This window comes from Calidris pugnax, unplaced genomic scaffold (assembly GCF_001431845.1).
Source record: "Calidris pugnax isolate Ruff unplaced genomic scaffold, ASM143184v1 scaffold252, whole genome shotgun sequence".
Taxonomy (NCBI): domain Eukaryota; kingdom Metazoa; phylum Chordata; class Aves; order Charadriiformes; family Scolopacidae; genus Calidris; species Calidris pugnax.
The window spans coordinates 1,001,532-1,027,985 of NW_015091118.1; the positions used below are offsets into that span (position 1 = coordinate 1,001,532).

Genomic DNA, 26,454 nt, shown 5'->3' on the forward strand with positions numbered 1-26,454 from the left:
GGGGGGGGGGGGAACAAGCAGCTGAGGACGGGAGGAAAGGGATATATATAGGACTTGCCTTTGCTATGCATGAAATGCAACACCCTGTTCCCACATCATGACGCACATCAGTCGGTCCAGATGGTGAGAAGGGTTGGGTTTCTGCCTGGGGCTGCCGGCGCAGCCTTCATTTGCATTCCTCAGCCCAGTTGTTCGTGGAAAAGCATCCGGGTGATGCACAACCGCTCACACAACTGTGCTCACCTTCCCAAGCACAACCTTTCGTCGTGGTACCAAATGTTGGGAGAGTTTTACAGGAATGGGGGAATGAAAGGAGCTGGATCAAGTTCAGGCTCCAAATGGAGCCCTCTGAGTTGCCACCAGTGATGTAGAAATAGAAAACCATCCTGAATAAAGCGTTCATTCACGCTCTGTGCTCGTACAAAGAGCCTAGAGTGTGTGTAAAACACATGCGAAATTCCTGGAGCTCAACTCTGAAAGAGCAACTTCTGTCTCCATCGTAAGAGACTTGCCATACAAAACCCTTTCCAGTGACTGGTCCCTGGCTGTGCATTACCATTGCTATAACCAGTTTTGCTTGTTAGGGGCTAATTGTGAGTGTTAATTTGGGGCATGTGCAACAATTGTGATTGTTATTGCTGTAATTAATCCCATTTGAAAATGTTTAGTTTAATTGATCTTATTAATGGCTCTAAGTTTTAGCAGTTTGGTTCTGTTATTTTGTGTCTATACATTAACTTTAAAAACAATGCAAGCATATGGAAAAAAGGAAAGCATTAGAGAACTGAAGAATGTTACAAATACATATTTATAACTTAGAGGACGTTCTTAAAACCTACCAGCATTATTTAAGAGGCTTTTAAAATGTACACAGTGATGGTTTTAGGTTATTCTTGCTAATGTCCGTGGAATTTGCCTGAATAATTTCCATTCATGATAGTGGAAGTTGCAAAGCATGTGTTAGTCACTAAACAAGATCTGTGTCTTTAAGAAGGGAAGATTTTATGAAGATACAAAAAAAAAAAAAAATCATGAAAACTGCTTCTAGAGGAGATTGAAGCTACATTTACCACTAAATTAAGAAATGTTTAAGTGAGGAATTCATATCGGTAGATGGTTTCTCCTCCGAGTTTTGCTTCTCCCCTGAAGCGCAGTTGATCATTCCACCTTAACAAGGTGCAGTGATTGACAGGTAGAGATGTGGCACAGAGCAGAAGGTGGGAGTGTGCTCTATTGGTTTGTGCTTGTACATCCTGAGCACCAATTACTGTCACTGCTGCCAGCGCTGATGTGTTTATCAGGATGAGTTATAGCAGAATATATGTACACAGGCAGTGTGTATGCTGGATGACCACCCCCTGTGATGTAAAATATGAGAGTCTGGGAGCTACCGTTTTATAATTCATCAGGTTCAGCAACTGAATGTTGTTGGTTGGCTTAGTTATAAAGGCAAGTGTGAACTGAACGGCAGACAGGAGCATCTCGCATTAAGAGTCCTGCGAAGCTGCGTTTGGTGACTGGGCTCTGCTTTTGTTCAAGTGAATTCAGTCCTCGGTGAGTGATGGGGGTTCTGTTGAGCTAAAGCTGTTATTATATAAGCTGGGGAAACCTGCCTGCTAGTTTTATGTGCATTTTGCTGCTGGAAGTCCTTGTCTGTGGTTGTTTTTAGATTTTGCAATATTTTCAGTTGTGTACGTTACTGGCACAAAATGAGATGAAAAGAAAAATGCAATGATGAATTATTCACCATAGTGCTGCGAGGATCTCTTTTCTAGCTAAAGTTACTTTCCTTTAGTGAGCGTGTTGGGGGTTCAAAGAAGCTACAAACTGGCAAATCTACCTGTCATTAAATTGCTTTTATTAGCGGTTAAAGAGAGTGATAGCTGTGGCTTTTGTAACAAGGGGAAGAAAAAGAAAATGCTAAAATCAGAAGCATTTACAAATTCTTTGCCTTTATGTACATGTGGCTTTTCAGATGCAGCATTAAATCTTTTGTGTGCAGCCAGGGGCTGCAATAATTTCTATTGTAGAGCTTTTTAATTATACAATCAGTAAAATGGTAGCCTCTCTGTTTTTGTGGTAATATGCTTAGTATCACATTAAAATGAATGATTCCCCATCTTGCATAACAACAGTGCTGAAACGTGTAAGATGAAAGGCAAAGGGAGACTTTGAAACAAACTGTAAGAAACGCGATATAGCACAGCTAGGCAGGGAAATGTATATTTCCTATAACATATGCATTACTTTTTAAATTTCTCCAGCTTTAGATTTTTTGCTTTAATTATGAATTTCTTCATTACGACCTCTGTATCTTTTCAAGCAAGCTCCTTTAATATCTGTCCACATTATCTTGCCAGTAACCTTTAAAGATCAGTAAGCCAGCATTTTGTCGTTGTTGTTGTTTTAAGCAGAAAGGAATTGCAAAGCAGAGTTTATGAAACTGAAATATTGGCATTGCCGTACAATACCTGTATCCCTCCCCGGGAGAGGCAGGTGGTTCTGAGTGACAATTTTACTTTTCCTTTTATCAGTAGCAGTATCAGCACAGGGGCAGTCGTTGCTCCTGTCTCTCTGTGCCTGTTCTTTTTTTCTTTTTGCTCTGTGGGTTGGAGAGGAGAGTTTGTTTTATCAAAATATCAAGAGGGCTTGGCAGAACAGCACCTGTTGTCTTATTGCTGTATTATTAATAATTTGAGGGAGACATTCTCTTCCAGCGACCTGTCATCTGGTATCAGTCCGAACTGCTTACTCTGTAGTGATTTCAACTTGTATTGTGACTTCTCATTTGGAAATAGTCTGTTCCATGAGTTAAATGTGAAGCATCGAAGCTGCAGGACGGATGCTGTTTTAATTAATAAGGTGTCTCATTTTAGCATCATTTTTTATTTAAAGAGGAAGGCTATTGGCAAAGTGGCCTTTGCCACAGACTTCCTCTGCAGAACAGATTTGCACTTACTCTTTATAAGTCATCAATTTGAAAAAATCAGAATTTCTTAAGAAGCTCATTTGTTGGCAGCCTAACAGACTAGAGCCTATTTCTAGGAAAGAGTATATACCTTTGTCAGCAGTGCTTTATTTAAGAGTATTTCACTGCTTTTTAAGCATTCAGATCTATTTTCAGTGACCCCTGTGCTAGCAAATGAGATTTCTTGAAGTGTGAGCTTCTGGCTTTGCAAGTTCTCCTCCTTTCAGAAATCTGTGATTTTGCATCCATCTGTCTAGGCATTTATATTGCATGCATCACTATGGTGTAATCTCAGCAAGCTGAACATTAACCATGTAAATGTATGTACTGTAACTGAGGAAGTATAAATTAGGACAGGAAAAGCAACCCTAAAAGGAGAAAGTTATGATATGGGCATATGGCTCTTGTGGGCACCGGAGCTCCAGATTCACTATTTGTTATAACACAATAAATTAAGCTACCAACTAGTTCAGTCTGCAGGCAGTAGGATGGAGGCTTGGGCACAGATGAGACCAGCTTTTTGAAGTTCGGTCCAGATAGGACCGAGGCCAATCAAATGGAAAATAGCCAGGGGAGGTGGCAAAGATCACTTTTTATCCTGGGTGCGTGCCCACTGCTCCTTTGTGGTCACAATCTGAGAGTGTTGCTGAAGGAAAAAGAGCAGTGACTGGGAATTGTCTTTTAAAGCCTCTCTGGTCTGGAGAGCACAGTTGTTTTTTTCTGGATGTGAGTTTGTTGCTGTGATCCATGCCTCCCACCTCGCAGTGAGGTATGGCAGTGCTCTCCGTGGAGCACCGTGCCTGAAATCCCCTTAGTCACCAGGGCTGGTCCAGGTAACAGTCGTCTGTGTGGTTAGTGATATGTTCTGCTGGAAATGCTCTACACCACAACTCCAAGAAGCATGTTGGCTTCCTATTCATCTCTGAATAGAGATAATATTTTAGGGTTGATGCACAGCACTCTCAAGTAGCAGAAATCTGCTCTCCAAGAGGAGTCTTTCTCAGCTTTTGCCTTTTGGCTACAGCTGAAACCAGTCAAGGCATCTATGTTCAGATTATCTTTTGTATAAAATGTAGAAGCCTGGGGGAAAACATCTTGGAAAAAAAAGTCCTTAGCTTTGGAATTGATCTTTTTTTCCTTTTTTCTTTGGTCTGAAATACCTCAGGTCTACTGACCTTCAAGTTTGCTGTGAAGTCCCATAGCAGCTGATGGGCAACATTTTTGGTGGAATAGAGTATTGGATAACCCAACATTACTCTTTGGAGAGTCATTTTTCAGTTTGCAGTAAATATAGCTAATGTGTGCCTGTGTAAGTTGTGCAACTGTGCTTTTTGTCTGTGTCAAAAGCGACTGAAGATTGCAGCAGCAGTGTGCAAACTCACATTTGTATGCCTGCAACACCTCTGTTTTCCTCTGTCAAGTACACACGTACACAAACAAACTATATTTTTAAATAAAGGAATACATTTATAAAGCTGATTCTCAAATACAGAAAGCTCTAGTGCATAGAATTGAAAACTACTTACTTATAGTATATTAGTATAAGTGAATATACTATATTTAATATACTATATTATAGTATATTAAATCTCTTCTTACTTTTTATTGAAGAGACTGATGAAGTGGCATTGCATGCTGTTTTGTAGCATTCTCAGGTTTGAATTCGGTAGTCATGATGGGTGTGAATGAAAGCTGTACAGACACCAGCAATCATAGGGATGGGCTTCAGGGAGAAGTCCTTCAGTGGGAAAGTGGGTTGGAATGATAGCTAAGACACATAGTATCCTGAATGTTGGGAACAGTCAACCTAACTTATGGCAGGGAAGAGGCAGAACATAGTAGAATCATAGAATAAAAGATGGGAATGGGTCAATGAAAAACAGTAGGGTTTATGTCCAGATAGAAAGGCAGAGAAACAACATTTTAAAGGATTATCAAACACTCAGTGCATGAAAGGAACAAACCTGGCAACTGGCACAGAGAGAGAGTATGTTCATAAACACAACGTGCTCTTTGATGTTGGTCTGTACTTTGTGTTGGGAGCGAAATAAATGCAAAGGTCTCATCCTGCAGAAGAGTTGGATTTTTTTTAGAACTTGTATGATAGTACAAGCAGGAGAGGATATTCAAGTTATGAAAACAATGAAAGATTCACTTATAAGCAAACTACATCTCATAAATGCTAAGTTTAATTTGTTTGTGGATGCAATTGCTTGGTTTGTGTAGTGGCACTCAGTGTCTTGGCATCTGGGTACATTATTTTCAAGTTAAAAAAAAAAAAAAATCAAAAAAAAAGGGCTTTTAGTGTAAATAGTCTTCACTGTGGGGAAAAAAAATAAAAGCAAGGTGCATAACCCCTGCACCTTCCTTTCTGCCAGAAGGTTAAGACAACAAGCAGATCTGTCTGTCCTTGGCACCTCCCAGGTGAGGAGAATGTGCTCCGGAGTAACAAAGCTGTTTCTGGAGAATCCAGCACCAGAAATCAGTAGGAGCCAGATGTCAATGAAATGAACTGATGTAAATGCTCTGCGTGGCATTTAACACAGTCTAGACGATCAACAACACAAACAGTGTCGGTCAAGGGTGGTTTTCAATAGACAAGCTGTCATGTCAGCTTTGGATGGGGTTTCTCCATGTTTTCAAGGGACATGAATGGTCAGAATAGTGCTGGTTGCTATGGCTGTGTGTCCACCATAGAACGGTTACAGCCTATGGAGAAGCTGCCCCTATAGAGAGGTGTAGGATTCAAGTCATATTCAGGATCAGCTCTAGTAGAAGCACTACAACTCTGAATTCTGCAACTAGTATTAGATACATGTCCCAGGCATGAGCTGCACAGGAGGTCACTATGCATTGCTCCAGATGAACACTTTCAGTCTTTCCCACATCATGACCACGTGTAGAAGAACAAAAATTCTGTGGAGATCCTCTTAGATAGCCCTATATAAAAGCGGCTGTAACACCATCACATTGCAGGCTGAAAGCACTCTTAAATACATGCTGCTCATCTGCTTCTCAGTTTTGAGTCTTGCCTGGAATCATCAAAGATGGAGAACATTTGTCGCTCCACTTGCCACTATGCAAACAGGAGTGGTGCTCATCTGTGGCAGTGGTGTACTATCTTCTGTCCTGTGCGAACTGCAAGTAATTAATTGGTGGTGTAAAGCTTAATATTAATATACAGTTTTCGTTCTGTACTACAGGAAAATGCTTATGGCATCACCATATTTCTGCTTGGGAATTACCAATGCACTCACTCAAAAGCCAGCCTGATAAAACTTCAGCTGGAGCCCTCATTCTCAGAATACTTTCTTAGTGTTAGCAGAAATCTCCCATTATTTTAGCCAGGCGGGAGTGTAATCTGAATCGACAACAGTTTTTAAACCCTGAGAGTTAATGTCATCCTTACATCACCCTGCTCAGTGTGTTGTGTTTGAAGACCCTGCAAAGTGACAGTGGGACATGGCAGAGTGTGTCCCTTCTAATTGATGACTGTACTCCCGATGTGATGTTTCTTGTTTGGAAGACAACAGAAACCCACCACTCTGTAAGCATGATTTACGATACTATTTGTGCTAGGTTTTAACGAAAGAGATTAGAGCACTGGCATTTGAGCTAAGCAAATGCTAATTTAAGAACCCGCTATTATCCCTTTTCTCTGTTGTGGTAATAACCTTTAACATTATGAAATAATAAAGAACTGATTGAACTGTGTTGTGTGCAGCCACATGCTGAAAACTGAACAAGTGAACTAGCCAGGCAGACTGTAATCAGTTCACTTTGTTGTTGTTTTTTTTTCTTTTATAGCTATTTATTTCTATATTTTAGCTAAATTGTACTCTCAGAAGCATTTTTGCTATGTTCAGTAATGTGTACAACTAGTAAAAAAAAAACATTCAGAGCAGCTAGTAATGCTAAAGAGCAAATGTTTCTACCTAGAAGTGTCTAAGAAAAGTAATTAAAGTGTTACTCACTAAAGAAAGTCTCTACTTTCTTTCAAAAGACCCTACTTTTAGCTGTTTTAATAAGGTATAAATACCATCAACCTAGTATACAGTACCTTTTCATGTATATGATACTTCACTCTCTCTGTATTTATAGCACTGTTAATCTCAGTTTGTCTGTCTATGTTGTCCACTACCAGAATATTCCTTGAGAAAGGAGTCTGTTCTCCCAAATGGAACACTGGGAATGGGCAAAATTATTATCGGCTTAATGTCCCGTGGACTATCCTTGCCTTTGTCGGGTGGGTGTTTCTGATAGATATTGCATAGAGAAGTGACAGTGTAGACTGGCTGCTGCTGCCTTTGGGTTGGGCTGTAGTTCAGAAATGCAAAGTAAAATTATTAGTAGGTGGCATTCGGTGAAACTCAGCTGTTACCAGAAGTTGCCTGTATTTCTCCTCTTTGAGCTACAACCACAAGAGTTAAATAATTCCGTGAAACATACCCATCCAACACAGACCTGAGTTTCAGAGGAGAGAGAATATAGCAGTCCTACATCAAAACAGGATTTCCAGGCACGGAATTACTTTCATTTCACAATATTTCACAATTAGTCAGTTAAAAACCCTAAAACTTTTTGGAGATGTTCTAAAACTAATGTGTTTGCTGCTCATGTTTGGTTTTTTCTATTCCAGTTCAAATTTTGTCATCTTTGAGTTATACTGGTAGACTGATCTAGTTTTACAACATTCTTGAAACAACTTTGTGGAGCAGCACAGATACGTTTATGATAGCAATTACATATTGGCATTTGTAAGTTTATGTGGTGCAAATTTTTTGCACTCGGATATCTTCCTTTATTTTTACCTTTTCACTTCTTGCTACTCACACCTGAGTGCTGAAATGAGAACACTCATAGCCAGCTTTCACCTGGCTTTTCAGAGCTGTAAACAAATTCTGCTTTGTTTGTATTAAATTCATGTAAGTGCATGGTTATTGAATGGCAGTGACATGAAAAAAGTAGAAGGGCTGGAGGGCAGAAAGTCGGTAGGACTCCATATTTTTATGCATTTTCTAGTGGAATTACTGTGAAGCGCATGTGGAAATTTTAGTTCATGTTTATCTACCATTCATAAAGCAGCCTGACTTTTGCCCTATACTATTCATAAGCCTTAAAATCCAACATTTTGCCTCAAATGTTTGAGATATTTAATATGAAGTGTGAGTCAGTAGCTGAGCAAAGAAGCATGTAAACTTATCAAGATTGAAACACTGACATTTTTTGTTTCCATTTATTTTTGGTACGCTTGGTTACTGGAGGAAGAAACAAGCTTAGGCTGTAGATGCTGTCTGCAGGTCTGTCAACTAATTCTAACAAAAATGTTTGATCAAGAATTAATGATTTGTGTTTATTATCAGAGGTATTTTTAGGATTTAAAACATGGGAAGAGAAATTATTAAGAATTGTTTTAGTTCAAATTAATCAGCTACCTGGCTTTTTTTTTTAATCTATACAAACAATAGCACGTTTGTCTTCTGCATTTCTTTTACCTGTTCTTTTAACCCCAGGGTTAGGTTACCTTACCTGAAATCCCAGGCTATGCTGAATTTTGATATAGTTATTTTAATAGGATACAATATAGACAAAATATGCCTGATCTTTCATGTCAACATGAGGTTCAAAATACCAGAAATAAGTCCAGTTTGTTCAGCTTACATATATATATACTCTTTTTTCCTTATTCCTGCTGTTATTTTTGGACTATAAACAGAAATATTTGTAGAAGGGAGAGGACATTTAAAAATTAGAAAGTAAAACCATAGGCGGATACTGCTGAAAAAAAGGTATGCTTCTGCATTGCTGTAAAGCATTCGGATTTACGGCACCAGCTTAAAAGTTAAAGTTTCAATAACAACACCAAGAAACATATGATGAAAAACTTTTAATTGTTGGTTGCCAAATTATTTACAGCATTGCTCCTCACTTTCCTCCCTCTCAATTTTCATTTGTCCCAAACTGTCACTTGAGGCAGGGAGAAAAGAGGGGCAGAAGGGATAATGTTTGAATATCTGTGCTGAGAAATCGTATCCCTTCTGGCAAATTGAATTTAGAATAAAAATTTGATTTTTCAGTGAAGAAACATATTTAATTTACTGGTTTTCCTGGGAAAAATTAGCCATTTGATTTTAACATGCAAGTAAATAACTTGATTGCAATTATTAAAGGCATTCACTCGAATCATGGAAATTGTAAAGGCCTAAGCATCAATCTGGAAACTTACAGAACCTGATTCTGATCTTACTTACACCATTTCCATACACCTAAAAACATGCAAATCAAAGACCAGCCTCAAAACACAAAGGTGGTCAATGTCTGCCTTAACATCTGGCTGACATCTAATTCTACCATCATCTTCTGGTGGATATGTCTCTTGCTAAGTGTGACTCTGGAAGGGTCTGTAGGTCTTTCAGATAAAGTTTTAGTTAAATCAATCTACTAAATCTGCAGATCAAGCACAATTTTAATTCTTTTATTTACTTGCAGCACTTCTGTAATTGTGATTGACACCCTTGAGGTGGATACCATTGATATATAATGTTTATACTGCATTGAGTTTGCAGAATACATCAGGATATTTATTTTTTTTTATAAAAACCAGTGTAATTGTAAATTGTGTTGGCATGTTGTTTGTAATATCAGCAATTTTTTTAGATAAATTGAATAACTGCCATATAGATTCACAGCATAAACTGCTATATATAAATAAATTTGATATTTAATATTGAAACACCCTTTTAGATGAAGCTCTTTCTCTGACAGAGAAACATCTGAGACCTTTTGATACTAATTTTTGTTTCAACTTAATTTTTTGTAGAGTTGGTTAAAGCAGAAAGGAAAGACCATTTGAAATGCTGTCAAGCTACACGACATCTGCCATTGAAAACGATGCTCTAGGGAATTTCCTAAACATTATTTCTGAAAATGTGAAATGCAGCCACCTTTGCTGATGAAAGGGCAGGAAGCTGAATGCCAAACATGGCAATATTCTGCATTCAGGGAAAACCAAGTCAAAATAATACTCATTTTGCAAGATAATTGAATATGTTTTCAGTGCATGTGCAGAATAAATGTGGTTTTAAGTGCTTGCCTAAAAGTTCTACAACCAGTAAGCTGCTCACAGCTCAGCGTATTTAATTCACAAAAATGTAGTGCTTGGTTGAACTTTCCCAGGATTTATACTTGGACTCCACCAACTCCAGGTATTTCAAATATAGATTCTTAGTCATCATCTCTGGTGCTAAATGCCAGCAATTATAAGTACTGGTTGACTCATTTCTATACTCCATGAGTTTTTATGGCTGTTATAAAGCTTTGAAAATGCTGACAGACCTGTAGCCATCGTGGGCACTGCCAATATCAGGGCATTTGATATTAACTATAGCCGGATATTAAACCTTTATATTGCTGTACCCAGTTGTTCAACAGCACTGTCACCAGGGAGGATAATGTGAGCCAGGGGACACTAGTACATCTAAGTGTAATATTTTATTTATTCTAATGATCTTTGCATTCTAAAGGATTGAAGTTATTAACCATACATTATTTGGCCAGGGGGGTTTACCAGCACTGTATTTATAAGTATAAGAAAAGAATGAGGTTTGGTTGTGTATTACATTTGAATATAGCCCTGGAGTTATATTCAAATTAGACCCGTTGTTTCACAAAATCACAGAACAGTTGAGGCTGGAAGGAAGTTGGATTGTCTAGCCCAACACCCCCGGCTCTAGCAGCATCAGCAAGAGCAGGTTGCTCAGGTCTATGCACAGTCAGATTTTTAATATCTCCACAACCTCTCTGGGCAAGCTCTTCCTGTATCTGATCATCCTTAGCATATAAAAGTTTTTCCTGGTGTCCAAATAGAATTTTCTATATTTCCATTTGTGCCCGTTACCTCTTGTCTTTTCACTGGGAACTGCTGACATCCACCTTCTTCACTCCTCTCCATCGTGAATTTACAATGTAAGCTGGCTGAAATCTTCAATACATACGCTAATGTCTACTGTTGACCAAACCATTCCCTAGTGTTTGGGGTGTGACATCCAACATGCCTTAAACAGGGCAAGGAGGAGCCAGACTTCTCAAACACATGTGAATCCTTCTAGGTATTCTGAAAATACTTCTCAGGCTCTTCCCAGATGTTGGGTCCCACTTATTGCTAAATATCATTCTTCTTGTTCAAGATTTGAATTAAACAACACTGCTTTTGTCCAATATCTTTTCCCCTTTGTTCAGATCTGCCAAATGCTTGCTTAGAATTTAAGTTCACTTTGAAATTCTGGTGGGTAATGAGAATTATAGATTCGTCTGCTATTCATCCTTCTATAGATGGTAATTATTTCTGAAATCTGCCTGCCAGAAATTAAACAGAATCTCATTCAAACAAAAGAAACCTTTCCTTAATTGAGAGACTTGCCTACATGGCACAGAGTATGAAAACAAAAGTTCGCTTTCATAATCTCGAAGCCAGCTTCGGCATTGGCTTGGCTGATTAAAAAAAAAATCCTCTATGAATAGAGTATGGCCTATATAAAAGAAGTTAAAACCTCAAATTTACTTGCATTTGTTAACGTCCTCTTTAGCAGCCTTTCTACTCCAGAGATTTCCCTTCTTTCCTTTCAGTGTAAGTTGTTCTCATTAAGCTCTGTGATTACAAACAAGGCTTAGCAGTATTAAATGACTAGATATTTTTATGGCCAAATGGGATTACTTTGATAATTGGCTCTGATCTGTTGCAGAGCTTGTTCTCCCATACTTGCTGCGTCGAGCTTGTAACATGATAGAAGTACCGTCCAACTGACATTTCCCAGGTCCTTTGATCCTGGATCTCTTCAGAAGTTTAGTTTCCTTTCAGCTGTAGGCAGCATGTCACAGCCCTTCAAGAATTTTTTATTTCTTCTGGCATTGTCCATGTTGATGCCTTTGAAACTTTGTAGTAAAATTGTGATGAAGAATGACAAGGCTTCAAACAGGGACATCGTCACTGTGTTTCACAGATCCATTTCTTTCCCGGATCCTCAGCTCAGCCATCACGTAGCCAGGCCAGATTCTGCTCTTAGGTCAACATGCTGAGTTAAGAATCCATGGCAGATCAAGAATAAGAGAAGTTGACAGAAACCTCCAGCACTGAAATTACAGACTGGTGTCATCCACCAGAAATCATGGCATTTCAGATCGATGTATCCTGGACAGATCCCTATGATAAAGGGTGTCTGACCTGCAGTAAAAGGACCAGTCAAAACCTCAAAGTGGTCAAAACCAAATAAAAACTGCATAGTTTCTTTCTCTTATCATGGACACATGTTATCTTGTGGAACAGAAAGGACTGGTACCAATATAGTTTGCGTCTACAAGTTTGAGGAGATGCAAAATTCATAATTATCCTGCATTGTGGTTCTCCTCAAGCCTGAAGTCAAGACTTTCTTCCACCTTAAAATGAAGAAATGTTGCTATGTCCACCCAGACATAATGCATTAATCTTCTCTACCCACTGATAAGGCTACCCCCACTGCTATCTAAACACTTGAAATTAACTCTTGAAATGTAAAAGTTCAGGTATTGCCCTGATGACATTCCCATTAAATTCTTCTGAGAGACTGGCAAACACTGACTCAGGCTTGATGCTATTTATTTAATGTGTGATTCTGTGATGATGCATTAAAGTCAATACTTGAGAGACAGGGAAAATCAAGTTCCCTGTGATTCTGTGGAACATATTAATAAAACTCTGAGATGGTCCCAGAAAGCAGATATGTGCAGAAACTCAGGTCTTACTGTCCATGCAATGTGACCTAGGACAGAGTCCTCCTTTCCTCCAAATACAGCACTTCATGTAACTCTAAACAATACGGCCCACATTGGCCTCATTCCTACAATGGGTGTTCATAGTTACAGGGTACAAAGATTTTCTTATCTATATGAAAATTAATCAGAAATGCAGGACTCATGGACTTAGAAATTGTTTAATATCCATATCCCCAGAGGTGTTCTCTATAACTTTGAGAAGACAATGCTTCTGTATTTGGAAATCCCAAGGCGATGAATTCATTAGAAAGTTGGGATCAGCCAGTAACAGCAAAACCAGCATTCTGTATGACAGGGTTACTTTAGAGGCTTTGAAAGCTTTACTTGACCAAAATATATTCACTAGAGTCTTTTCTGTAGCAGCCAAAAGGTACAACAGAGGTAATTGTCATAAAACCTTGCATAATCTGTGTATGTTTTCCACTGACATTATTTTGGGAGTAAGAAAGACCACATATTTTTGTAGCAGCTTGACAGGCTGGGGGCTAATGCATGCATTGTACTTCTGTGCCTGTGCTTGATTTATTTGGAGCAGGGCATGTTTATGGCAGTGCTCCTCTTAACTAGCCAGTGGGTATAATCCTGCCAAGTTCTGCTGTCAGTCTGTCGGTAAAAATAATGTCAATAGTAATCAGTCATGCCCACTTTCATCCTTCCTGCCTCCTTTGCTCTCAGGGGTAGCCACTGTCAGGTGATGCACGCTGCCAGTTTTGCTTCTGTCTTATAGAAAAGGGGTTTTTCCCTTAGCACTTTCCTTTAGCAAGGTGTGACCATTGCCCATGCCACTCTTTAATCTCCCACAGGAAATAATAAATAAAATAATAATAATTAAAAAAAAAACCACCATTAAGAAAAGGCTACATTACGAGCAGCCAACTGTTTGGATAAATGTCATGCTCAGCCTGGCATTTCTTGTTGTGAGTCCTGTGGAGGGCTCAGCCAGCCGGGGCTGCAGCCCCCAGAGGGTAATGGGGACAGACATGTAAAGGTCGTTGTGATTATAGTGAAGGAGATACTTTAAAGCAGAACCCGAATATAAATTCTCGTAGAGGCTGGCATGCAAATTAAAATGTAAATAAGCTTGACAAGCTTTCCAGCGAGATATCAAACTGCCAAAGGGCAATTCTGCCTTCTCCAGGCCTTTTCTGCCCTTCATGAGCATGCCACAGCTGTTTCCTCGGCCAGCAACAATAGTAACCTCTGGGGGAAGGAGGAATATGAAAGTCATAGTGATTCTTAGCAGCTGTCACATTTGCAATGGTTGCTCTTCAGAGTATTTCATAATCCCTTTTTTTTTTCAGTGTGCTTGCCTTAGAAATTCAGGTTACACAATCACTATAAATGAATAAGCAGAAAGATGTGTATATACAAGCACAAGAATTGATGACAGTCTTAAAGCTATGAAATTCTTACAAGCTTCATGAAAACAGGGTGATTGTGGGAGACTATTCCAGGCTTTTGGCATAATCAGATTGCAAAGAAATCGAGAAAGATGAGGGGAGAAAAAAAGGAGAGTCACTGACATAGGTCATTCGTTGAATTGTATTTAAACTGTGGCGGAAACTAGAAAAGGTTGACAAGGGTGAGAGAGGCTTTTGAAAAGGAAGGAGCTGAGATAGAATTCACAAGATAAGAAGTCTTCTAATTCTCAGAATAGATTCACCTTTAGCATCCTGGTGTCAGAGATATGTAAGTAATTATTATTATTATTGCTTGGAGAAGTCTCCTTTGATTTGGTCTGTTTCCCCCCCACCCCGCCCCCGCCCAGAGATTTAATTGGTTTTTTTTTTAACATCTGGCCAAAATTCATTTGCGTATATTTAAAAACATACATCCATGTAAGCAGCAATCCCTTTGGCATCTCTTCCCACCCTTTGAGGGGTGCTGCCCTCCGTTACTGGTGCCCTCCAGAGCAGCCGCTTGGCATGCCCCGCACAGCAGCACCAGCTGTGTGGCAAACCTCTGCAAAGCTGATTTTTGTTTCCCTTTGTCAGTGCACGGTACCCGCTGCCTGTTGGGATGCTTTTAGAGGCCTCCTGAGCCAGCCGTCTCAAAACAGGAATGGTTTGCTGCAGTAATAGTGTCTGCTAATGTCTCATTACAATCAATTTAAATGCTTCAGTTCCACTGAGAGCTAATAACACATGAAAGTCAAACTAGGCTCGTAATTTCAAAGACGTACATTTTTTTGTAGTGAACTGAACTATTATGCCCCGCTGAAAGCTTGACTGTGAAAGATTTTAAAACTGTGTTTGTAGTTTGAGGTCATTAGGACCTCCTCTTATGTATCTTCTAAGCTTGGAATAGTGAGATATTCTCAGCTTTCTGTTTACCTTCAATAAAACAACAAAGCTGTATATATTGTCCTTTGCAATTTTGCATATTTACAATGCATATTGAATAGTATGAAAAAATTCAAATATCTAAACCAATGTGACCTGCCTAGCTTTCAGCAAGATTCATGTTACATTTTATAGAAAAGAAAGTTTGTTTCACTGCCTTCTATTCACTTTATTTTTTCCACTACCAACTCAGCCTCTCTCAGCTTGATTGTCTTTCAACTAAATGGCCTTGTGAAAAGGAAAGTTAAAGTAATGATAGCAAATTGCACCTGAAATCATCACAGGCCACTCTTCAGATGGATATCTGCTGTGAGAAAGGAGACTAATTGAACCCAACAAGCTCGATACCTGGCAGAAGTTAGGGAAGCAGGAAAAAAATAAAAAAACCAAACAAATACACAGATGCATATACAGAAAGGAAAATCAAATGTACTTGTTCTTCAAACTCATGACCGTGCCAGATCTGTAGGACACTGAAGGCTTGGGGAAAAAAAAAAAAAAAAAAAACCAAACAAACGAAAGAGTAGTTAGGCTGAAGCAATGGAAGAGAGAAAGAGTGTTTATGTATTCTTGAAAAATTATTTTAACAGGTAATGGAAGAGGGATAGTGGAGAGGTGAGGCAGATAACAGAAAGAAATGCAGGGATTAAGCACTCCAGCTGGGCAAAGAACAGGCACAGGGCACATCAACATACACCAGGTAATTTGCAAATGAAGAAATACAGAGTAGTTGCTCCCCAGCCCACAGCACGCTGGAGGCTGTGGGAGATGCAAGGAGGACACGTGGCTTTCACCAAGCCTCTGGTGAGGTTGTGGATGGCCCCAGGAAACAGCAAAGGGGATGGAGGAGGTGGGAAGCCTGAAGCTGTGTGGCTTTCCTTGCTCTGCAGGGGCTGCATCACAGGTTGAGATGACCTCTCCACCACCCAGCTCCTTACCACAGCTCATGGGCCCCACTGTTACATTCATTAAAAACCAGGGCTAAGTCAGTGTAGCCTCAGAGAACTGACGGGTCAGTGGGGGCAGAGACACATAGGCTAGTTTTACCGTGAAATGCAGTGTTTTGTAAGTATAAAGTTACATTCTAAGGTTGTAACAGAATGGGTCAAGAGAGGGGGGAATCTGGGCTTTGATTTGCTGTGTCAAGGACAGGGGACAGAAAGGACACAGCAGACAAAAACTCTCCTGTTACTGATAATGACAAGGAAGGCTGGTCCACCAGGCCTGGTCCACCAGGCTCCTCCTGAACTGGGTAGAGAGAGAAGATCCTCTCAAGGATGGTGGCCCTGAATTGAGCTGTGGGTGAGCCTCTCTTTAGGGTCCCTAGAAGATTAAAGCCAATAGGCTGAAAACAGCCTTCATGAGTCCCCTGTCATTTGCCCGCCTCAAAGTGCAGGGTGGGAGGGCAACGAACAAGAAGGGATCCAGGAGTGGGACTAGATTGTGAGGATCCAGCTCTATTTCCCTCACATTATTGTGGTAGCACATCCCTGCAGGAGGATGACTGGAGACTGCAGCTGTAAAGTTAAGGAGAGGTGGTTCTAGATATTCATAAAAAACATTCATATGGGACTGTAGCCCTTTGAAGGAAGGTGAGCTAAGCAAGTTGCAGAAGTTTAGTTTAACACAGATGAGAGAAAAGAGAGCAAAAAATCCTTAATTAGCCATTCCTAGCATAGCTAGTCACTGTCCAAACAGTACAAGAATAGTCACAGCTACAAGACAGCTTAGTTAAAGCTGTGAAGCTTAATTTTCCCTATTACACTGGCAGGTGATGACAGTGTTTCTTCAGCCTAATGTTAACAGGGAACAGAAATTGTCTGTCCACTGCAAGACATTATTTTTTTTAGTGGAAGAATAAAAAGCAGCAGGCACAGAAACCAGTTATCTTCTCTCTCCCTGTCCCTTAACACTGAACCACCCCCTGATTTGGGTTGACTTCAACCATGTTCTCTCTCTGTTATCCAGGTAGTGGGATTTTATTATTTTCCAATTTTTCCTATAACTAAGAAGTGCAAGTCTCTGAATTTTCCTACAGTCTCTTGCACTTAAAGTTTTGTGCATGAAAGAATTTTATCTTCTTCTTTCTTGTGTGTATGTGGCACCATGCTCTGCCCTAGAAGTCAAGGATAACCCTCTCAAAATGAAAAGGTAACTTTTCGCCTGGAGAGGTGAAATCAACTTGTTCCCCTGGAGAACAGTCTGTTCTGAGACTAACCAGCCCCTTGAGCAAGCTAAAGAAGGTGCCCAAATCTTTTATTCCATCAATTTCTATACCTAGGACTAGTACATTTCTTATTAACTTAGGAGTGAGTTTCACAATAAATTTATCCAAAGAAGACAGAGAACTACCAGAAGAGTTTTACCACAACTGAAAGCTAAGATGGGTTTACGTGACATTCTTGAAGCTTCAGTGCCCTATGTAAGTCAACAGGAAAATACTGTTATTCCACAAAATGCCGCTGCAGCCAGATTTGTTCGGGCATCACTGATCTTGTGTGAATTAGCACAAATTAATTTTCACATTAACCTGCTTACAGCCATGAACACTGCACTAGGTACTAGGGGATTCAGTTAATTACAATAATAATACTTTTGTGCTAATTACAGGGACACACCAAAAAGGTTTCTGTGGCAATATTAACCCATTTTATAGCATGTAGGCCATTGGCAGTAATGAGCTTCATCTGTCCCAATTGGTATACAGTAATTTTCTTTAAGGTCTCGTTTCTGACTCTTGCAGACTTTTTCAAAATATTTTCACCTGCAAAACTATCCCTGCTTGCCTGTTCAGCTGTGTGCCCCTTTTTCATTATTTTTTGTAATCTTAGTAGAGCGTTAGTTTTGAAATAATTCAGCTTGCCATATTGTTTTCTCGTATTCATTGTGAACTAGGAGAAATGGTCTTAAAAAGCAGCAAAAATAGTTTCAAATGAGACATTAGGAAAAAATGCAGCTGCAGAAAGGAGAGCGAAGCACCAGAGCAGACTGCTTGGGGTGGTTGAAGTGTCTTCATCTCTGGGGATCTTTAAGAACAAATTAGACATCTGTAAAAAGATATAATTGTGACTTACAACCCTTGAGACTTTTCTGCTCCCACATGGCTTTGAGGCTGACAATGTCCCTGCCTCCTGCTCGCTCTGAGAGCTCAGGTTATGCTCCAGTTGCAAGTTTCTGATGCCTGGCACCATGCAAACGTGTGCTCTTTGTCCTTGGAAAACGCTGGGCAGAGCAATTTGGTGCAGTCCTTTATCACTGCCGTCTGAGTTGAAACATCTCCATTTGCTTTGGAAAGTGCAGTCAGTTGCCCCAATGTGGTCAACACTTAGGAACTTGATCACAAATCCCAAATGATGATGCACTCCCAGACGATCTCTCCCAAGCCTCTCATTTGAGCTGGGTATATCTATTTCTTAGAAGAGTGTGCATGGGAAACATAAGTCATTCTTCTATTCTCCAAGAAATTTCTGAACTGTTTATATGTTTTGACTGTTCCTGTCCAAACTGCCTCTGAAAGCTGTATGGAGGTGACATTTATCCATGCTGAACGTTGTTTAATCACGTAAGTGAAGGGATCAAATTGATCCACTGCTTTTTGCTACCTGGATCATCCTGGACAGTCACAAGTAATAAAGCAGAAAATCAGAGAGCCTTGGAGAACCCAGCGTAGCAAGGCTGAACCAAAATACAACGTCAACAAAATATTGCAGACTATCACCATTTTTGTCAACAACCTCTTCAGGAAAGGGAAAGCCAGTCTGCAGATGTCAAATAAATCTTATGTTAAAGCCATAGATTGCAGTAATGAAATACTGTCACTGCATTAAAAATTATGATTTCCCCACTGAAAATGGGTCTAAGAATTTGCCTTTCAAGGGAGCATATGGCACTGCAATCCAACTGCTGTCACTAGCTGTAGGCTGGCATCTGTGGGAGAGCGTGCACCAGGAAATAGCTAACATTTGACACAGCACCTTTTTCTCTCTCTATCCCTCTCTCTATCTGTATATAGGCTATATATATACATAAAAACATACACATTCTATACATATATGCATTCAATGATATATATATATAAATGCATTTAACTGATTTTCTGTAAGGTAGTGTAAAACACAAACCAATACTACCCACCACTTCAGGATAACAGAGCATTCACTTACTCCAGAGAACAAACAGCTGTTCCTTGGGAAAAGCTGTTGAGGTTGTCATTCTTATTCTAGGATGCTTGTCAGAATCATGAAAGAATATAAGAAGACATGAGGATGAACTTTTTTACTTTGAGGGTGGCAGAGCCCTGGAACAGGCTGCCCAGGGAGGTGGTGGAGTCTCCTTCTTTGGAGACATTCAAAACCCGCCTGGACATGTTCCTCTGCAACCTGTCCTGGATGGACAGGTTTCCAGCACTTCCATTTTCTGCTAATCTGTAAACCTTGTCTGTAGTGTGGCTCACCAGCACAGCAGGGACACAGCAGAGGTCTTCTGCTTCCTGGACGATTGAACCTGATCTTTTTGGTTTTACCTAAGTCTATGTGTCTGGCACATCTGAGTTGAATGAAATCACTGAAGGCACTGATTTGATGAACACACTGTAGACAGAAACCTCAAAGGGCTTAGTACTTAATACTAATTAGAATATTACTTAGTAATATCCATCAATATGTGGTACACGTAAAATTAACTTTGCATTTTCAGTTTTCACTCAGTGGAAAAGCTGTAATACAATATTCTTCTTTTATGTAGCTAAAAGTAGGACCACCAATGGGATAGATAATAGCAAAAAAATATATAAGCATGGGAATTATCACCACTGACATGGGAGCAAAGGTGAAAAGACATTGCTGTGCTGAGGATCGGCAGAATTGGTTACTCTGTCACAGAATACTGGAGACTTGGCACAGGGAGTAGGAAGAGCTTCTCAAATATCTATTCAGCTGCAGATAGCCCTTTATCTGGAAAATGACACCTACAGTATGCATCAGGAAAGGAGAAAAATGAACTATGTGAATTCAACATATCTGGAGATACACAAATGTCTCCTCATACTTCAAAACAGATTTTGAAACAAAACAGGGAGGTAAATACAAAATGGGATAAATAAAGTAATATAGTATAGTCTGGCAATTTTTCTTAATATCAGTCTTTGATAATACATTTAGTTTTTAGAAAGAGGAATACGATTGATCCAAGTCATTTGATATTGCATGATATAGGACATTGCTATTTAAACCAGCAGGGACATTGCAACAAGGAATAAAAAGCCAACTACAGGAGAGGCAAGCCTACCAAAAAAGCCTGAAACACAGATTGGATTGTTTATTTAGCAAAATGGAGATTGGTAGGTGAAGTTCTGTTCTCTCTGTAAATCTGTCATGAGAATCAATATACAAAGGAAAAGAGCAATTTACACAGAGGAACTGTGCTGGTGCAAAAGCCAAGGCATAGGCTTCAGCTGCAGTTAGTTGGAAGAATGAGTCTACCTCTTTGAGGACCAGATTCTGTATGTGGTCTTCCGACAGTTATGAAATGTCAAATAGAACTAATCGCAGGACAGTCTTCAAGCATCTTATAGACAAAATTTTAGGTTTTGATTTTCTGTAAAAGCAGGAGTTAGACTTGATTAAAAAGACCTTTTCCAGCTAGATCTTTTATGGCATAAAGGTGGGTTTCTGTGTTTCTGTGAATGATGAGCTCAAGAATATCAGCAGTAATTGCAAGGCATTTGTTGGTATTACATTGATTTTTCAGACGTTATTCCAATTTTACATGATCTGATGCTCAAGTTAATCCACATTTCAGAGCATCCAGACCATCAAATATAGCCTCCATGCCTAATTAGTGGCCAGTTGCACAACATACATCTCATTCCACAGTACTCAAAATATTCCTTATAATAAGGTAAGAGGCACACAGGGAGCATGACTTATCCTGAGGTAATAAATGTATTTGTCTTGTTTAAATTCATTCAGGCTTGTAATGTGCTCAGCCATTCCTTATTACCTGTTTGTATTAGAACCGGTAATCCCCTTAATCAGGAAGCTCTAGCAAACTAATACAATTCTGCAGCTGCACTCAATATTGCCTCTTAGAAAAGATCAATACACACATGGGAATTTTTTTATTGATTTCATTCTTTTCTGCATACTTTTATTTTTTGTTCAGGACGTGTGGGATTTTTTAAAAGTTTTTTTCATGGCAGAAGTGGATAGGTTTTTTTCCAGTCTTTGCTCAGTTCTTCTTTTTAATTCAATAGTGTCCCAGACAGCCTTGGGAGAAGGCTGAAGATATCCTTGTCAGGAAAAACAGCACAACTGAGTGTAGGAAAGTGAAGGTTACAAGTGGAGGTAGCTTTTACTTAGCAGATTTTGAAGTCAGGAAGTGAATATTTATTAACAGCATTATTCAGTGTTTGCAAATGGTATTAATCATCATAGCAAAACAGCTCAACCCAGTGAGATATATCCATGTTTATTTTCCTAACACTTTTGCCAAGATTCTGGTTGTGTTACTGATGGTCCTTCTGATCTCTTTGCTATCGCTAGGCTGCAAGACTATCTTGTTATATGAATAATTACATCAGGTAGTATTGGTATTCTTACTACTATTTAATTTTCTGGTTTAGCTTATAATTTTTAAATAATTTGTGGGTTTTGAGGGTTTTTTTACTGTAGGCTGCAGCTTGCATGCTGGTTTATGGAATTAATAAAATCACATTAGCTTCTCCACCACTATTTTCAGAAAGAAACGTTTTTTTTCCCAATTCTCTTTTAGGAACCCCTTTTTTATCTCTTCCCACTCTGAGTATATCAGAATTTCATGGAGTACAAAACTGGCATATGATGCCTTAACTGTGAAAGTTTTCATATAAGTTTTCGTAAAAGTTCACTTGGGAGTTTTGAGCCCTGATTTAGCAGTATCTTTTTTTTTTTCTTTTTTGTATGAAAATCAGGCAGGTCGGACTGGTCTACATTTCCAGTTTTCTTCCAAAAAGAATCTTGCACAATTCCTATGCACGTCATTTCTCTCCTTAGTCACATTACGTTGCTATTGATTCTGGAGATGATGAAGTAGGATTGAACCCATTTTCTTTTCCCAACACAGTTTAGTACAAGGTGGCATCTTCTGCATACAGCAATGCTGGGGAAGATGCCACCTGCCCCGTTCTGCTCCCAGCTCCCTGTCACTGTATCCTGCCCTCTTCACATCTGCAGGCAGTTTTGTGTCTGAGTGCTTTCTTAGCTTCATCAATCAATCAGACCCACCCAGGTTAGCATAAATTGACTAAACAGGCTAACCCAGTTCATTCTTATTGAGCCAGTTTTGGGAAAACTCAAGTGAGCCACGTGGGGAACTTAGGAGACCTTTGGAAGGAGGAAATTTATAAACAGCTGGAAGTAGGTAGAAATCATTTACCACCAAGAGTCTGTAAAAGATACAGGGTTAGTCAAGACCACCACAAAGGCTTGTCTTTGTTGCCATCTGGGGTGGTTAAGGCTGGGCTGGCCACTAAGCGAATGGCACTAAGATACTCTAGAAGTGCTCAGCGCTGTATTTTGTTTCCTCATGTCAATTCATGTCTTTAAGAGCTAGGAGACTAAGCCAGCATCATCATTAAGAAGATATAGCTAATCAGTATAATATGCTCAACTCCCAAGAATTAGGACTGGACTTGGTAAAAAGCAGAAACAAGAAAAAGAAATGAAGCAAAAATAATGAGTAACAACTGCCCCAGGACAATGATTTTGGATGGGAAATTGTGGAAATTGAATAAATGTCTGAAAATAAGATCCTCTACAACTAGCCTGAAGCAACGAAAATACTAAATGAATTAGATTAGTTATTAATAGAAAGTAGGTTTTTTTTCTTTGCAATGACCCACATAAATATTTGTTGAAGAAAGAGGATTCCAATGCAGGGAAGCTTTTTTTTTTCCACCTTGACAGAGTCATTTTGTGCCTAAACCAGCAGATATCTCAAAATGTTTCTGCACTGTACAAAACAGCAACTCCTACGAAGCTATCAAGGTTAATGAGACATATGCTGCTCTGCTGGGCAAGCGTGGCTGTGCAAGCTAGATGCCTGGGGTGATGTGCCCAATTTTTTCCAAAATTTCACACTGTGCTGCCAAGGCAGACCACGCGTGGTGCGGTGATACGGTTGTTTCAGATCTGACTCTCTGCTCTTTAGTTGTCTTGCTCCTTCTTGGACTTGCATACACACAGCATTGTCCAAGATGTTAGCTAGGTGTGAGCCTTCCAGGATTTGAAGAAGTGCCACACACAGTCTTGGTTAGTTCGGGGGGGGGTATCCTCCCCCCAATTCAAATAAAAGAAGGGATACATTTTTGAGAATACATTAAATTCTGTGCAGGAGAAAGTTTCCCAAAATCTTAGGAGGGAAGGAAGGGTTGTTTTTAAAAGCTATTGAGTTGCTTGTAGTTTTCTTCAATAGTTGGAAGAAGCTGCAAGAAATTCCCAGCTGAGAAAGTCCAGGCTGATGCTTCGTAAGCCAAGGATAGGCTTTAAGGGAACAGGTAGAATAATGCCTCAGTGGAATACAAAGTCCTTGTCACTCACTAATAGCTTGATTTATTTTAGTACATCTCTTTCATTATGAGGCATGAAGTCTCTGAAACTAAAGCTTCCAGAGACTAATTTGGATTGGAATTATATTCCCCGTGACTAAGAATAGAGCACGATATTAGTCTCTTGAACATATTGTGGGAGGAAGATATCTTTTCAGGTGTATTTATATTCACAGCTAACACAATATGAGGGCTGTATCTAATGGTGCAACAGATGAAAGAAGCATTGTCTTCAGTAATAAAGCAAACGAAAATAAAGTTAGTAGTGATGTTTTGGCAAAGAGGCCAGCTACAGAACAAACATACAGGGTGAAATTTTAATTAGAAGACAGGCTCAATATAAATACCTGTATATTGGTAAAGGAAGGCAAGCAACCAATATCAAAGAAAAATACATTAATGGCCCTACTATGCTGAAGTTTTAAAGGCCAAAGCAATGAGTAAAATCAGTAAATATGCCTGTGTCATTATTTTGAAAGGTTCCTGAAAATGTCTGTTGAAAATACTCCATTAAAAACAAGGAGATATGTTCAAACTAATAAAAACTAATAAAATGTAAATGTATCTTCCTGTCCCCAGTATTGAAATCTGTGTTTTTCATTTCCTTTGAGTGAGCTCAGGGGAGTTCTGTGATAAGAAGTAGTAGCATAACTTGTTCTGTTGCTCAGTGCATCCTGAATGGAGAGATGCCTTTTGAGCAACAATTTCTCCAATAAATAATGCATGCTATTGCATTGCCTATTGATGGCATCAGGATTGTGTGCATTTTTGCCTGTTATGTGATGAATTTAGGTGACGTTAAATCTAATAGATTGTTTGGACTCATTAAAAGCAAGGTTTTTGCTATACAATATGAGATATGAAGCCAGCCTCATCCAGAACTTTGTCCCTGGCAGTGGCCAACACCAAACATGGCAGAGGAAGGTAGAAGCAGCAAAGATACAGTAAACTGTACCTAATTATAGTATGTTTGTTTGCTTATTTCTTCAGAAATTACCACAGAGTACAAAGATTTTTCACTGTCATTAACCTGCTGTGTAATTGCTTGCAGCCTCAGACAGCTGTAGAATTGACCTCCTAATCATCTAAAAACATCTGTCAGGGTACTTTTAGCAAAAATTGAAACAACAAAAAAAAAATCACAAACAGAAGACATAAAACGCTAACCAAAACTATTAGCAATTCATGTCTTTTTGCACACTCTTTCATTTTTTATGTGTGTTACAGTAGTTTCAAAGGCTTCCAGGGCTGTGGGACGCTAGGCATCTGACAGGCATAGCCACAGACACAGTGTTAGGTAGCATCCATAACTCTGCCTTAGGTGCTGGGACTTACTCTTTGTGACTCACCAAGGTTCACCCTGTAAATCTGCGGAAAAGCAAGGATCAGACCCAGTCCCCTGAACTCTTGATGCTGGGCTGCTCACCTTCCTCTCACCACCATGTGTGGAACAGTGGTGACTGGACAGCACTGGGGACGAAGGGCAGAAATGGGAAATACTCCTTGTAGGAAGAAATGCGTTCTTCTATTATTTTAAATGTTAAACAATCCAGCCAAGACATCTGCTAAAAGGAGGTAGAGGGAAAAAATATTTACATAAATAGCATAAATAATGTTACCGTAATAATAATATCATGCACATTGCTATTTCAGATGTCCAAGGCAATAAGTTCATGACTTGCTGTAGCGCCATACAATTTGTGTTCCCATAAACAGAACAGAGGAAAATCTCAGAACGTTTGAGCTGGCCTGGATCCACTGAAATTATGCCAAATTGATACTGATGGAGAAGCTGGTCTGGCAGCTACTCCTTTATTGTAGTGTCTAGAGTTATTCAACATACCCTTTTTGAGATGATAAAATTCTGTCTTTAACTAACGCCTTCTTAGTTTTTTGTTTTGTTTTTGTTTTGTTTTTAAGGAGTGTACTCTGTTAAAATTGGACAGTTTGAGTCTTATTTCCCTTCCACACCCTGACAGAGTCCGAGCGGTACGCGCTGCCTTATCCAACCTCCCACTTGTGTTATAGCCACCCCTGCTTCACCGTTTGCTGAAGTGGGTTAGAGATTCAATAGTTCAGAAGCACAAAAGCAGCAGTTAGGAAATCTGTTATCATCTAGAAGCAAATCCTGAATTACACAGGAAAGCAAATTTTGATACCTGCTGACAGAAGGATTTGCTATCTCTCTAAAGGTGCCAGCACTAAAGGAGTTCGAACTAATAAAGACTTGGACTGCGATGCTGAGCTATTATTTTCACTGTTGTATAACACATCAGCATTTCAGTTGCTTAACTATACATTACTTGTAGGATCGGGGCTTTTTTGTTTTCATATTCTCGAAGTTCAATCAAAGCTATAATCTTCATTATAAAGTTAAAAGTGAAAAATAACAGTAATCTAGCTTTATAAAATTCTGCAACTCTCGTAGAGGAGCTGCAGCATATTTATTCATTTATCATAGCTATTCTTTATATGACTAAAAAGTAGCATCAAACCATTAGCTATAAAATCTCTGTTATTTTTAGATTTAGAAATTACTTTGTTTTCACTATGATTTTCTAAATGTTTCTTGAGGTTTTGTTTCTTGCATTTATTTTTGATCTCTCAGATATATCTAAGGCTTCCAAGAGCTTTTATGTATGCTCAAGTATGATAGCCTTTTAGGCCGTTTCTGAAGTGACTTGGAGAATTTATACTTAAACTTTCGATACACTGCTTATTTTAATTGAAAGAGTCCTTGCCCCATAGCTATG

At 39.3% G+C, this 26,454-nt stretch overlaps 1 protein-coding gene across 28 annotated transcripts in view; it reads left to right on the top strand.

Moving 5' to 3' along the window:
- Positions 1–26,454, top strand: part of DLG2 (discs, large homolog 2 (Drosophila)) — a 1,063,278-nt gene that overhangs the window by 931,209 nt on the left and 105,615 nt on the right. Inside the window, exon 1 of one of the 28 annotated variants that reach the window (XM_014958302.1) lies at positions 1,250–1,554. The exons of 26 other annotated variants lie outside the window; for them this stretch is intronic. The gene's annotated coding sequence lies outside the window, so the exon portion shown is untranslated. Of the gene's footprint in view, positions 1–1,249; positions 1,555–26,454 lie in introns of those variants that run through there. One more of the 28 variants, XM_014958303.1, reaches the window with a different exon arrangement.